Source organism: Aquarana catesbeiana, linkage group LG13, assembly GCF_042186555.1.
Source record: "Aquarana catesbeiana isolate 2022-GZ linkage group LG13, ASM4218655v1, whole genome shotgun sequence".
NCBI lineage: Eukaryota > Metazoa > Chordata > Amphibia > Anura > Ranidae > Aquarana > Aquarana catesbeiana.
The window spans coordinates 132,121,317-132,135,820 of NC_133336.1; positions in this window are offsets into that span (position 1 = coordinate 132,121,317).

Below are 14,504 nucleotides of genomic sequence, written 5' to 3' on the forward strand. Positions count from 1 at the left end.
AAGCCCTGTCTGCTCCATAAAGCAGGGATAAGAGTGTATGAGAGGGATTCCCAGATACGAGGGGGGGAATAAGGTCTCAACAAAGTGCCGAGATCTAGTCGGATACCTGGCCACTTAAAGGAATGCTTGTATATGTTGTAGCCGCATTTTTGTATATGTTGTAGCCGCATTCTGGTTTGTTATTGGGCTAGCATATAAAGTAATTATTTATTTTTGGGCTAGCATATAAAGTAATTCGGTTTCAGAAATCTCATTCCGGAGAGGTTTCTAGAATTCTAGCACCCTAGGAGGAAGGCAACAAGGAACTAGAGTAACTTAGCTGGTTTGCTATTGGGCTAGCATATAAAGTAATTATTCATTCTTGTATATGTTGTAGCCGCATTATATTGTACACTAAGTGTCCCACACGCTACCTAGGCAGGACTGTTAGAATGGGCCAGAGGAACACAAAACCCCGTCAGGGAATTGTGGCGCACTATACGGTGCCACAGATAATTAAGAACATTTATGGGAAAACCGAAGCACAGGACTTAAAGGATGTCCTTCGTAAATTTAAGGTGAAAGGAGCAGCGGGCTTAGACCCGGATGTATGGAGTGAAATAAAAAGGGACAGACAAGGAGAGGTGTTAGAGAAGCAATGGATGCGTCAGGTTCAATGCTTAATTAAGGTCTCAAATAGAGCGAAAGAAGAGGGGTGGAAGTATAATCCAGATTGTGATGGTTGGGATATGAAAGATAGAAGAACAAAAAATGTCGAGGCTCCCAGCTCAGCCATCCCACCCCCATACACTGACGTAGAACGCAAACCACACAAGATATATCCGGTACTTGAGGGGAGAGGATGGGTTTGTCAGGATTGTGGAGCACAAAACCCAGAATGGGCAGTAGAATGTGTGCATTGTGGGGCACAAAAACCTCATCCAGAAACTGTAGCTCCCGTACGCACTGATACACGCATTGTTCAGGTAAACAATCCAGAATTTGGACAAGCAGCCCATCCAAATGCCCCGCCTACTGTCACTCGTAGAATGCAAATAAGGACTTGGGCACCATGGTCGGCAGACACCCTTATGGCATTAATACAGAGCGCCCCAGACCCGGTAGCAAAGCCAGCTGCTTTTTGTAGATTTGTGACACAGTTAATGAATACACATGAAGCGACCTGGCAGGATGGGGAGGAACTATGCAGACACAAAATGACTCTGACCCTGTTTAACCAGTTTATGACAGAAATAGGTCCACACAGACCTGCAGGACAAGTTGATGGGGATGGCAATTTAGAGATAGGACATGTCAGACATATAGACTCAAGGGCCCCTTTTATTGCTAGATTAGAAGCTTTTTGTCAGGCAAAACAACAGGAGAGGGGGTCCATATCACCCATGAAGCAAATGCCAGGACAGACTGTATCGGAATTTTACTTATCTATGGAAAGTATGATGGCAGATGAGGGATTGGACTTGGCCCTGCCAGTCACAATCCGAGCCTTCAATAGACAATTTATGGAGGGATTAATTCCACAGATAAGTGAGAGACTGAAAGCCTGCACACCAGAGTGGAGGGCAACTAGAGATAGAGGGACGTTGTTACAAAAAGCGCAAGGCATAGAGGCGGACTTAGCAGAAACCAAAGGGAGGAAATCTCATGCTATCAACGCACTCGGGGGTCCCCAAGAGCAAGGTAGAGGTTCCTTTCGCAAACCCCTTACCTGTCACTACTGTAACAAGATTGGTCACATCAGACGCAACTGTAAGAAAAGAATAAGGGATGAAGGAGAGGAAGGTGTTGATTCTCCAGTTAATCAGAGAAGGAACCAGCCCAGGGACAACAAAAATAGTCATATCAGGCAGCAGGGAGATGGTCCACGAGCATGACTCACCCCGGTTTTAGAAAAATCCAAAACAACAATGCTTAAGACAAAAATAACGGTTGGTAATAAGAAAATCTCTTGTTTAGTCGATACAGGAGCTTCACGCTCGTTACTTTCTGACTCTGAACTACTCCCTGGCCAAAAATCACCTGACACTTTACTAATAACTGGATATGATGGCATTTTAGCCGACGCCCCGCTTACAAAACCTCTGAAAGTTAAAGTAGGAAACCACATGTTCCTTTCACGCTTTCTGGTATCCAGAGGAGCCCCCACTAATTTGTTAGGAGCTGACATTTTGCAGAAAATAGGAGCTAACATTACCTATCACCCAGATGGCACTGTCACCTTAGCTATAGGGGATAATCAAGAACACATGGGGATGTGTAACCTGATACAATACCTAGAGGAGGAATCGGAATTGTCCGGTACACCTCCTTCAGACTTAGATCAGATTTTGTCGTCCCTTCCAGGAGAACTATGGGAAAAACATCCAGCTGATGTTGGACTTTTGCCCATACCTCCGGTTACCCTACAGCTGATTCCAGGAGCAGTGCTTCCCCAACAAAAGCAGTATCCACTTAGTGCACCCCAAGAGACGGCCATAGAAATGCAGGTCCAATCCTTCTTAAAAAGTGGAGTTCTAAAAGAGGTAAAATCACCGGCAAACACTCCCTTGTACCCGGTTAAAAAGAAATCAGTAGCCGGTAGTCCGGTTAAGTATAGAATGGTCCAAGACCTTAGAGCGGTCAACAAAATACTAGCCCCGATGACACCTTTAGTACCCAATCCACATACATTACTGTCACAAATACCATCAACCAGTATGTACTTTACGGTTATAGATTTAGCGAATGCTTTCTTTTCCGTCCCGCTTGCTGAAGAATGCCAACTTTGGTTCGCATTTTCAATAAAAAATCGGCAACTAACCTGGACACGCCTACCTCAGGGTATGGCGCATTCACCTACCTTGTATTCGCAAGCATTGCAAACGGTGTTGGGAGAATGGGTACCACCAGATTCCTGTGTATTGTTACAATATGTGGATGATTTATTGTTATGCTGCCCTGACAAAGAAACTTGTTTGGCCACCACCCTTAATTTGTTGCGATTTTTGGCAGAAAAAGGTTGCAAGGTTAATAAGAAAAAGTTACAAGTGTGTCAGGAAAAAGTTATCTTTTTGGGACATTGTATATCACAGGGTACGAGACATCTCACTGAGGGGAGGGTTCAAGTGATAAAGGGAATGTTACCCCCACGGAATTTCAAACAATTGCGTATGTTTTTAGGTATCGTGTCATATTGTAGACAGTGGATACCACATGCTAGCGCTTTGATGCAGCCATTATACGATTGTTTGAAAATTGTACCGTATATGCTTACAGAAATAGCTTATGAGTCGTTTATCACTTTGAAAAAGTTGTTGATTTCTGCCCCGGCTATTGGTATACCAGATTACACCAAGATATTTAATCTGTACATTGCTGAGATCACTGGACACGCCACAGGTGTTCTGACACAGGCACATGTAAAACAAAGACCAGTCGCTTACTTTTCAGCAGCATTAGATCCAGTATCTAGAGGTTCACCGTCTTGTGTACGGGCAGTAGCTGCAGTGTCAATTATCATAGATAAGTCATCAGAGATTGTTCTAGACAATCCAGTCGTAGTGCATACCACACATGACATACATGCAATCTTGTCTCAGGTACAGCCCAAACACATTTCAATGGCTAGGCAATTAAGATTACAGTGTACTTTACTCTTACCTCCAAATGTTACTTTTCAGCGCTGTACAACCTTAAATTTGGCCACCTTTTTGCCTCTTCAGTCACCAGATTTGGCAAGGGGAAATGATAGTACTAATAGTACTAGTGAGAAAAGAAATGAGGACACTGACACTCTTTTGTTTAAAGAAGTAGATCAGCACGATTGTTTTCAGCTCATGGAACAGGAGACAATGGGATTCCCACATGTTACAGATACACCGATTTTAAATGCTGAGCACACCTTGTATATAGATGGTAGTAGGTTTGCTGATGACAAGGGTAAATATCACACAGGGTATGCTGTAGTGACTGATACGCAGGTAATTGAAGCACAGGCCTTACCAGCCCACATGTCAGCACAGGAAGCAGAATTAAAAGCTTTAGAACAAGCCCTAGAATACTTAAAAGAACGAGAAGGGAATATTTACACTGACTCTGCCTACGCTTATGGTGTAGCGCACGATTATGGCCACATATGGAGGGCTAGAGGTTATCTGACAGCAGCAGGTACACCTGTAAAACATGGAGAAGGGATTAAGAGAGTCCTGAACAATCTTCAAAAGGTTAAACGAGTGGCCATCATGAAGATAGCGGCACACACGAGCGCAAAAACAATTGAGGCAAAAGGAAATGCATTTGCAGATTTGACTGCAAAACAGGCAGCTCTAGGGGAAGGAAGCCCTGAGACCTTAGCAGCGGTAGAGGTAAGTATCCCAGAACCAACATGGCAGCAGCTGAGTAAATTACAGGAGCAAGCAGGGGAGAGCGAGAAAGATAAGTGGGTCAGGATGGGAGCAGCACCAGACCTTGACAATGTATGGAGGGAAGGAGGCAAAATATGCCTGCCTGCCTCTCTGTACCCAGCAATGGCAGTGGCAGTTCACCTACCCACACACGTCAGTTCCAATTCCATGTATAGGATTGTGAACCAAGGATGGCTCGCCCCCGGATTCAGTAGCACTGCAAGAAATTACTGTGCAGCCTGCCAAATCTGTCTCCTGAATAACCCAGGACAGAGAGTAAAAACCCCACGAAAACACCAGGTCCGGGCCCAATACCCCTTCCAGAGACTGCAGATTGATTACATACAAATGCCTAAGAGCGGCCCTTTTGAATTTGTCCTCGTGTGTATCGATTTATTCTCAGGTTGGCCCGAAAGTTATCCAGTAAAATCGGCTACAGCTAAAGCCACAGCTAAGAAACTGATCACTGAGTTAATACCTAGGTTTGGTCTTCCTGAAACCATAGAATCAGATAGGGGGACACACTTTACAGGAGAAATCATGCAGAATGTGATGACCCTGTTAGGGGTTCAACAAAGTTTTCACACCCCTTACCACCCACAGAGTTCAGGATCAGTGGAGAGAGTAAATGGGACAATAAAGTTAAAAATACAAAAAGCCATGCAAGAGTTAAACAAGCCTTGGCCAGAATGCCTGCCTTTGGCTTTGTTCTCTATAAGGTACACTCCAACAGGAAAGACAGGATTATCCCCATATGAGATACTTTTTGGGAATGCACCTAGATTAGGTCTATACTTTCCACAGAGTATGCAATTGCAATGTGATAGTTTGACTGCATATGTGATACAATTACAACAACGTCTAACTAAGATCCACAAAAGTGTATATTCTTCTCTTCCAGACCCTAATTCAATAACAGGTACACATACTCTGCTACCAGGGGATTATGTATATGTGAAGAAACACACCAGAAAGACATTGGAACCCAGGTTTGAAGGTCCTTATCAAGTACTCTTGACCACAGCCACCTCAGTAAAGCTGGAAGGAAAACCTACCTGGATACACGCATCACATTGCAAGAAACAACCCGAGAAAACAACATGATGAAATATCTACTTACAGATTTTTTGTTGAAGATTGTTGTTTTACAAATATATGCATGGACTCCTGGTATTAATGTACTTGAAGTAGAGGAAACAACAACTTTCGAATGGGCTATAGATGATCCTAAAGTAGCAAATTATTATTGACAAAAGGTAGACTAGTACATCTTTCCTCACAGATACAACAGGATACTGCACCACATTGGTGGGATATATTTAGTGGAATGTCTTCTACAGCAACCAATACCTTTCACTGGTTGTTAAGTCCAATGGTAATTATTATTCTAATATTAATATCACTTACAATCACGAATATATGTGTATACAGGAAAATAAATAGGAAAATTAGGAGAATAGACAGGGCATACCGATAAATGTGTATTGACATCACCCTACTCCTATAAAACTCCTCTTCTTGAATTTTAAGATGTTGGTAATACCTAGGGAGATGGGTTCTACCCCTCTGACAACTCGCGGTCAGGGAAAGGACTCTGGGGAAAAACTGACTAGAACTTATTCATGAGGACCCAGGGGGAAGGAGAGGATGATGTCAAAGGGGGAAATTGATAAGGTCAGGGATTTAATTTAGAGTTCTCACTTAATATGATGCCTACATGTAAATCTGTTTTTAACTTTTTGGCTGTTGAACTCAATTGAAGCTGCTTTTGTTTTCTTGTAACTATATTGCCATGGTGTTGAAGCTTGTGTTCGTAACCCAGGTGACTCCTGTTGTTGTTTACCCTTGCCCTGTGTGGGGGGGTTGTGCTAATGCTATTGTTTGTATAAAAGGCCTTGGAAAGATTAAAGAGCAGCAGTCCATTATGCTCAAGAACTGATACACGGATTTCTGACTCTGTGTCTTAATTCCTATATGAAGCAATAATTTGGCAAAGCAATATAAACTATAAGCAACTTATTTAACAGTTGCATCTAACACCAGTCATCAGGGTAGAAGGTGGTCCCTGTCCCCAGGAAAGAAGGGGTCCCTCCTGTCCCCAAAAGAGAAGGGGTCCTTGTCCCCAGGGGAGAAGGGGTCCCCGTACCCAAGGTAGATAGGATGCCAGTCCCCAGGGGAGAAGAGGGTCCCAGTCTCCAGGGGAGATAGGATGCCAGTCCCCAGGGGAGAAGGGGGTCCCAGTCCCCAGGGGAGAAAGGGTCCCTGTCCCCAGGAGAGAAGGGGTCCCTGCCCCCAGGAGAGAAGGGGTCCCTGTCCCCAGGAGAGAAGGGGTCCCTGTCCCCAGGAGAGAAGGGGTCCCTGTCCCCAGGGGAGAAGGGAATCCTTGTCCCCAGGAGAGAAAAGGTCTTGTCCCCTGGAGAGAAGGGTTCTTTGTCCCCAGGGGAGAAGGGGGTCCCAGTCCCCAGGGGAGATAGGATGCCAGTCCCAAGGGGAGAAGGGGGTCCCTGTCCCCAGGAGAGAAGAGGTTCTTGTCCCTAGGGGAGAAGGGGATCCCTGTCCCCAGGGGAAAAGGGGGTCCCTGTCCCCAGGGGAGAAGGGGTCCCTGTCCCCAGGAGAGAAGGGGTTCCTGTCCCCAGGAGAGAGGAGGTCCTTGTCCCCAGGGGAGAAGGGGTCCCTGTCCCCAGGGGAGAAAGGGGGTCCCTGTCCCCAGGGGAGAATGGGGGTCCCTGTCCCCAGGGGAGAAGGGGTCCCTCTCCCCAGGAGAGAAGGGGTCCCTCTCCCCAGGAGAGAAGGGGTCACTGTCCCCAGGGGAGAAGGGGGTCCCAGTCCCCAGGGGAGAAGGGAATGCCTGCCCCCAGGGGAGAAGGGGTCCCTGTCCCCAGGAGAGGAGGGGTTCTTGTCCTCCAGGGAAGAGGGGTGTCCCAGTCCCCAGGGGAGAAGGGGATGCCTGCCCCCAGGGGATAAGGGGTCCCTGTCCCCAGGGGAGAAGGGGGTCTCTGTCCCCAGGGGAGAAGGGGTCCCAGTCCCCAGGGGAGAAGGGGATCCCTGTCCCCAGTAGAGAAGGGGATCCCTGTCCCCAGTAGAGAAGGGGATCCCTGTCCCCAGGAGAGAAGGGGTCCTTGTCCCCAGGGGAGAAGGGGTCCTTGTCCCCAGGGGAGAAGGAGGTCCCAGTCCCCAGGAGAGATAGGATGCCAGTCCCCCGGGGAAAAGGGGGTCCCTGTCCCCAGGAGAGAATGGGGTCCCAGTCCTCAGGGGAGAAGGGGGTCCCAGTCCTCAGGGGAGAAGGGGGTCCCAGTCCCCAGGGGAGATAGTATGCCAGTCCCCAGGGGAGAAGGGGGTCCCTGTCCTCCAGGAAAGAAGGGTGTCCCTGTTCTCAGGGGAGAAGAGAAGGGGGGTCCCTGTCTCCAGGGGAGAAGGGGGTCCCAATCCCCAGGGGAGATAGGATGCCAGTCCCCTGGGGAGAAAGGGGTCCCTGTCCCCAGGGGAGAACGGGGGTCCCTGTCCTCCAGGGAATAAGGGTGTCCCTGTCCTCAGGGGAGAAGGGTGTCCTTGTCCTCAGGGGAGAAGGGGTTCACTGTCCCCAGGGGAGAAGGGGGGTCCCTGTCCCCAGGGGAGAAGGGGTCCTTGTCCCCAGGGGAGAAGCGGGTCCCAGTCCCCAGGGGAGAAGTGGGTCCCTGTCCTCCAGGAAAGAAGGGTGTCCCTGTCCTCAGGGGAGAAGAGAAGGGGGGTCCCTGTCCCCAGGGGTGAAGGAGGTCCCAGTCCCCAGGGGAGATAGGATGCCAGTCCCCTGGGGAGAAAGGGGTCCCTGTCCCCAGGGCAGAACGGGGGTCCCTGTCCTCCAGGGAAGAAGGGTGTCCCTGTCCTCAGGGGAGAATGGTGTCTTGTCCTCAGGGGAGAAGGGGGTCCCAGTCCCCTGGGGAGAAAAGGGTCCCTGTCCCCAGGGGAGAACGGGGGTCCCTGTCCTCCAGGGAATAAGGGTGTCCCTGTCCTCAGGGGAGAAGGGTGTCCTTGTCCTCAGGGGAGAAGGGGTTCACTGTCCCCAGGGGAGAAGGGGGGTCCCTGTCCCCAGGGGAGAAGGGGTCCTTGTCCCCAGGGGAGAAGCGGGTCCCAGTCCCCAGGGGAGAAGGGGGTCCCTGTCCTCCAGGAAAGAAGGGTGTCCCTGTCCTCAGGGGAGAAGAGAAGGGGGTCCCTGTCCTCCAGGGAAGAAGGGGTCCTTGTCCCCCGGCGGAGAAGGGTGTCCCTGTCCTCAGGGGAGAATGGTGTCTTGTCCTCAGGGGAGAAGGGGGTCCCAGTCCCCTGGGGAGAAAGGGGTCCCTGTCCCCAGGGGAGAACGGGGGTCCCTGTCCTCCAGGGAATAAGGGTGTCCCTGTCCTCAGGGGAGAAGGGTGTCCTTGTCCTCAGGGGAGAAGGGGTTCACTGTCCCCAGGGGAGAAGGGGGGTCCCTGTCCCCTGGGGAGAAAGGGGTCCCTGTCCCCAGGGCAGAACGGGGGTCCCTGTCCTCCAGGGAAGAAGGGTGTCCCTGTCCTCAGGGGAGAATGGTGTCTTGTCCTCAGGGGAGAAGGGGGTCCCTGTCCCCAGGGGAGAAGGGGTCCTTGTCCCCCGGCGGAGAAGTGGGTCCCTGTCCCCAGGAGAGAAAGGGTTCTTTTTTCCAGGGTAGAAGGCGGTCCCTGTCCCCGGGGGAGAAGGGTGTCCCTGTCCTCCAGGGGAGAAGGGGGTCCCTGTCCTCAGGGGGAGATGGGGGTCCCTGTCCTTGAGGGAGAAGGGGGTCCCTGTCCTCGGGTGAGAAGCGGTCCCAGTCCCCAGGGGAGATGGTGTGGGGTATGGGATGGTCTCATTCACTATGCCCAAATCTGTAGGGCTTTTATTCATGGTCACCTGGGCTTCCTCCAGCAGCAGCACGGATGGGCGATCAGCATATCTCCAGGGAGCATAGATACGGCTTGACATGCTCTATCTACAGCACACTTGTCAAAAGAAGAAAGAGTACACAGAAATACACTGTATGGCATTTTAATAGATTGCAAGCTCTTGGGCACGGGGATCTCTGATGTGCTTTCTTAAACTGGAGTGTAGGTCACTTACACATACACAGCTATTCACAGCCCCGCCCCCTCTCGAAGCACAGACCTTGGCCTCCCACTGGCACTGCTTTATCAATCCGATCTCTCCTGACAAATACACTGCTTATGTACGGGGCCCGCCCCCTTTCTCTAGAGCAGCCTAGGGGCGTATTAGTGGCTAGATGTTCCCCGGAGTCTTTTTGATCGTTCAGAGGCCAGTCACAATGTCATGACATCACGCCCGGCCTCTGCATTTGTAAAAATGCCGCTGCCTCGGCTGGGAAGCCAAGATCGTTTTTTTGTTTTTTTATTTGGTGAGAGGACTTATTGACCCCAGATTTCACTATAAAGAGGACCTGTCATGCCATATTCCTATTACAAGGGATGTTTACAATCCTTGCAACTGGAATAAAAGTGATCCAAAAAAATGTAAAAGGAAAGCATCAAACTAGAAAAATGTAAGTAAAATTAACAATAAAAAAAATTAAAAATGTAAGCGCTCCTGTCCCCACGTGCTTGCTCGCAGAAGCGAACGTAAGTCCCGCTCAAATATGTATATGGCATTAAAACCACACATGTGAGGTATCACCGTGAACGTTGGAGTGAGAGCAATAATTTTAGCACGAGACCTCCTCTGTAACTCAAAACATGTAACATGTAAAAAAATTTTAAGTGTCGCCTATGGGGATTTTCAAATACCGAAGTTTGGCGCCATTCCAGGAGCGTGTGCAATTTTGAAGTGGGACATGTTAGGTATCTATTTACTCTGCGTAACATCATCGTTCACATTATACAAAAAAGTTGGGCTAACTTTACTGTTTTTTTTTAATGCTTGAAACTGTTTTTTCTTTTTCAAAAAATACGTGTTTCAAAAATCGCTGCACAAATACCGTGCAAGATAAAAAGTTGTAATGACCGCCATTTTATTCTATAGGGTCTCTGATAAAAAACATATATAATGTTTGGGGTTCTGTGTAATTTTCTAGCAAAAAAATTATGATTTTTACATGTAGGAGAGAAGTGTCAGAATTGGCCTGTGTAGCAAGTGGTTACGGTTCTCTAACAAACCTCTGAGGGCTTCACAGAACAGCTGCATTCATACTGAGATTTAATTACACACCGGTGGACTTTATCAGAGTAAAGGGGGCTGAATACAAATGCATGCCACACTTTTCAGATATTTATTTGTAAAAATGTTTGAAAACAATTTATCATTTTCCTTTCACTTCACAATTATGTGCCACTTTGTGTTGGTTATCCCAACAAAATACATTTACGTTCTTGATTGTAACATGACAAAATGTGGACAATTTCAAGGGGTATAAATACTTTTTCAAGGCACTGTACACTGCTGTTCTGACCAGGGAATTTCACAGGTCAGATCGGTAACATAGCAGCCAGCTACATCCTGGAAGATCGTGGCTGTACGTAAAAGAATGCGATTTCAGCTCTGTGTAGTTTGGGAAGGAGGAGCTGTGTACACTGCTAGTGTGGGAAAGGAGCTCTGCCAAGTGCCATGCCAGAGGTGATCCCTGTCCTCTGACCTTCCAGTGGTAACCCCTGTCCTCAGCCTTGCCAGCGGTGATCTCTGTCCTCTGCCTCTCCAGCCCTGATCCCTGTCCTCTGACTCTCCAGCCGTGATCTCTGTCCTCTGCCTCTCCAGCAGTGATCCCTGTCCTCTGCCTCTCCAGTCGTGATCCCAGTCCTCTGCCTCTCCAGCATTGATTCCTGTCCTCTTCTCCAGCGGTTATCCCTGTCCTCTTCCTCACCAGACGTGATCCCTGTCCTCTGCCTCTCTATCTGTAATTCCTGTCCTCTCTCTCTCTAGTGGCGATTCCTGTCCTCTCTCTCTCTAGTGGTGATCCCTGTCCTCTCCCTCTCTAGTGGTGATCCCTGTCCTCTGCCTCTCCAGTGGTGATCCCTGTCCTCTTCCTGTCCAGCAGTGATCCCTATCATTTGCCTCTCCAGCAGTGATCCCTGTCCTCTGTCTTGCCAGTTGTGACCCCTGTTCTCTGTCCTGCCAGTAGTGACCCCTGTCTCTTCCTCACCAACAGTGATCCCTGCCTCTCCAAAGGTAATCCCTGTCCTCTGTCTCTCCAGCAGTAATGCCTGTCCTCTGCCCTGCCAGCGATGATGCCTGTCCTCTGCCTCTCCAGCAGTGATCCCTGACCTCTTCCCTGCCAGGGGTGTTCCCTGTCCACTGCCTCTCCAGCAGTGATCCCTGACCTCTTCCCTGCCAGGGGTGTTCCCTGTCCACTGCCTCTCCCGTGGTGGCCCCTGTCCTGCCAATAGTGACCCCTGTCCTCTGCTTCTCCAGAAGTAATCCCTCTCATCTGCCTCTCCAGTGGTTAACCCTGTCCTCTGCCCTGCCAGCCGTGACCCCTGCCCTCTTCCCTGCCAAAACTGACCCCTGTCCTTCACCCTGCTTACCCCTGTCCTCAGCGTGTCCCCCGCTGATCCTATCCTCTGCCCTGCTGATGCCCTGTACACTGCCATGCTGACTTCCCATCCTCTGCCCTCCTGACATTTTTTTTTACTGCACCCCCACATCAGACAAGCTTGATCCGGACCTACAATCCACACAAGATATCTAGGAAACTCCTCGCTTCAAAGCCATTATTTATTTATTACAGGTACTTAGATGTCAATTTATGCTGCACTTTACATATATATTGTACATTCACATCAGCCCCTTCCCTCAAGGAATAAAGCAGATATCAACAGGGATCCAAAGGATATCAGCTTACAACAGCAGGTGTACAGCTATGTGCTGGGAACACCAAGCCTGGATGAGTTTGCCACAATCCTCTCCACACAGGACTGTGCGTCATCCCCACGACTCCCAGCATTAGGGCCACTCAGGGGGCTCTGGGGTAGAGTGGATCTCCGCAGCGGGATTCCAAGCTGATTTCTTTTGGATTCCTGTTGATGCCTGCTCCAATTTCCTTAATGGGTGTCAGTGGGAAAATGAAAGCGGAGTTCCACCTAAAAATGGAACCTCCACTTATTTGCTCCCCCCCTTTCGGTGCCACATTTGGCACCTTTCAGGGGGGAGGGGAGAATGGGAACCTTTTTATGACAGGACCCTGTCCCCACTTCCAGGAGACCACGTCATCGGAAGATCGGCCCCCCTCCTCCTTCCCTCGCCGTTGGGCCAATTGGAAAGCGCAGCGCGCTTTGCACATGCGCAGTAGGGAACTAACTGTAAAACCAAAAGGCTTCCACCTAAGCACTTAAAATCCCCCCCAAAAAATTAAGCCCATCCCCAGATATGCACAAATACAAACATAAATGCACGCATCAGTGGCACCTACAAAAGAAAGTGTTGATTGTACTACACATGTTACATTTTGTCCTGCATGTAGGCAGGTCGCCTATTTCAGCCTAGTTAGGTGCTGCCTCAGTTGGGAGGGATAGAGTTAATTGTGTTTTCTGGATTTTTTTTGGCACGCTTCATGGCTCTGACCCCACTGGTCCTGTGTCATTATAAAAGGGACAGGGGTCTGGATCCCGGGGGTCACCGCTTAGGGTTGCCCCCTCATCCCTTTAAAACTGAACACATATTAATTACACAGGTTCTGAGGCTTATTTAATGCAGATAAGGCACTAAGCGAGTTTAATTACCACCTTAATCAGCCACGGAACCTGTGTAATTAATATGTGTTTGGTTTTAAAGGGAAAAGGTGGCATCCCTTTCACCTTGGGGCATTATTTCATCCACTGTCACCAAAAAAGCCCAATGACACCCACGACCAGGTCCAATTCCTTTCAAAGACACCAACAATGAGGCCCAATTCAGATTCAGATTCCATTGACACCATGATGGGGCACAATTTCTCCCAATGTCACTAACGGTGGGGCCCAATCACTCTGATGATGGGACATAACTTCTCCCATTAACATAAATGATGGGGTACAATTCCTTCCACTGACACCAAAGATGGAGCATTGTTTTTTCCCATTGGCTTTGGGACCTTTTCCACTTCCAATGGCCACAATCCATCCAATGGCACGGGCAGGCATAAGGACTTACCTGTACGTCCCTGCCTGCCCGCGGGCAGGGGGTCCCTTCGGACACCCCCCCCCCCGGTGCCTGCGGCGGTCGGATTCAGGTCAGGGGCGATCAGAGGTGAGGGGGAGGCCACTCATTCGTGGCCACCCCCTCGCGATCGCTCCTGGCAAATGACAGGCTTCCTCGGCTTCTGTAATGTAAACAGAAGCGGAGGAAGTGATGTCATCTCTCCTCGAGCCGGTCTTTTCGTTCCGCCGCAGAGGAGAGAAGACATCAATGTGAGTTTGCACAACACTACACTTACAGTAGAACATGCAGGCACACTTTTCACCCCCCAGTCACCCCCCGATCACCCCCCTGTACCCCCTGTCACAGTGACACCAATAGCAGTTTTTTTTTTTTGCATTGGTGTCAGTTTATGACAGTTATAAGTGTTAGGGCAGTTAGGGCTAGCCCCCTTTAGGTCTAGGGTACCCCCCTTTAGGTCTAGGGTACCCCCCTAACCCCCCCTAATAAAGGTTAACCCCTTGATCACCCCCCGTCGCCAGTGTCACTAATTGCCCATCGGTGATATAAGTTAAGTTTTTAGGGTCAGATAAGGTCTGCATCGCCCCAGGCAGGGTCAGGTTAGTGCCAGTACCGCTAACACCCACGCACGCAGCATACACCTCCCTTAGTGGTATAGTATCTGAACGGATCAATATCTGATTAGATCTATACTAGCGTCTCCAGCAGTTTAGGGTCCCCAAAAACTCAGTGTTAGCGGGATCAGCCCAGATACCTGCTAGCACCTGTGTTTTGCCCCTCGGCCCAGCCCTGCCCAGCCCACCCAAGTGAAGTATCGATCGATCACTGTCACTTACAAAACACTAAACACATAACTGCAGCGTTCGCAGAGTCAGGCCTGATCCCTGCGACCGCTAACAGTTTTTTGGTAGCGTTTTCAATCAGTCGCTAACAGTCAGGAGCTTTTTTACCTGTGAGTCTCACTAGTGTACCACTAAATTTAGAGCCCAAAATGGCAAATCGAAGGTACACTAGTGAAGAGGC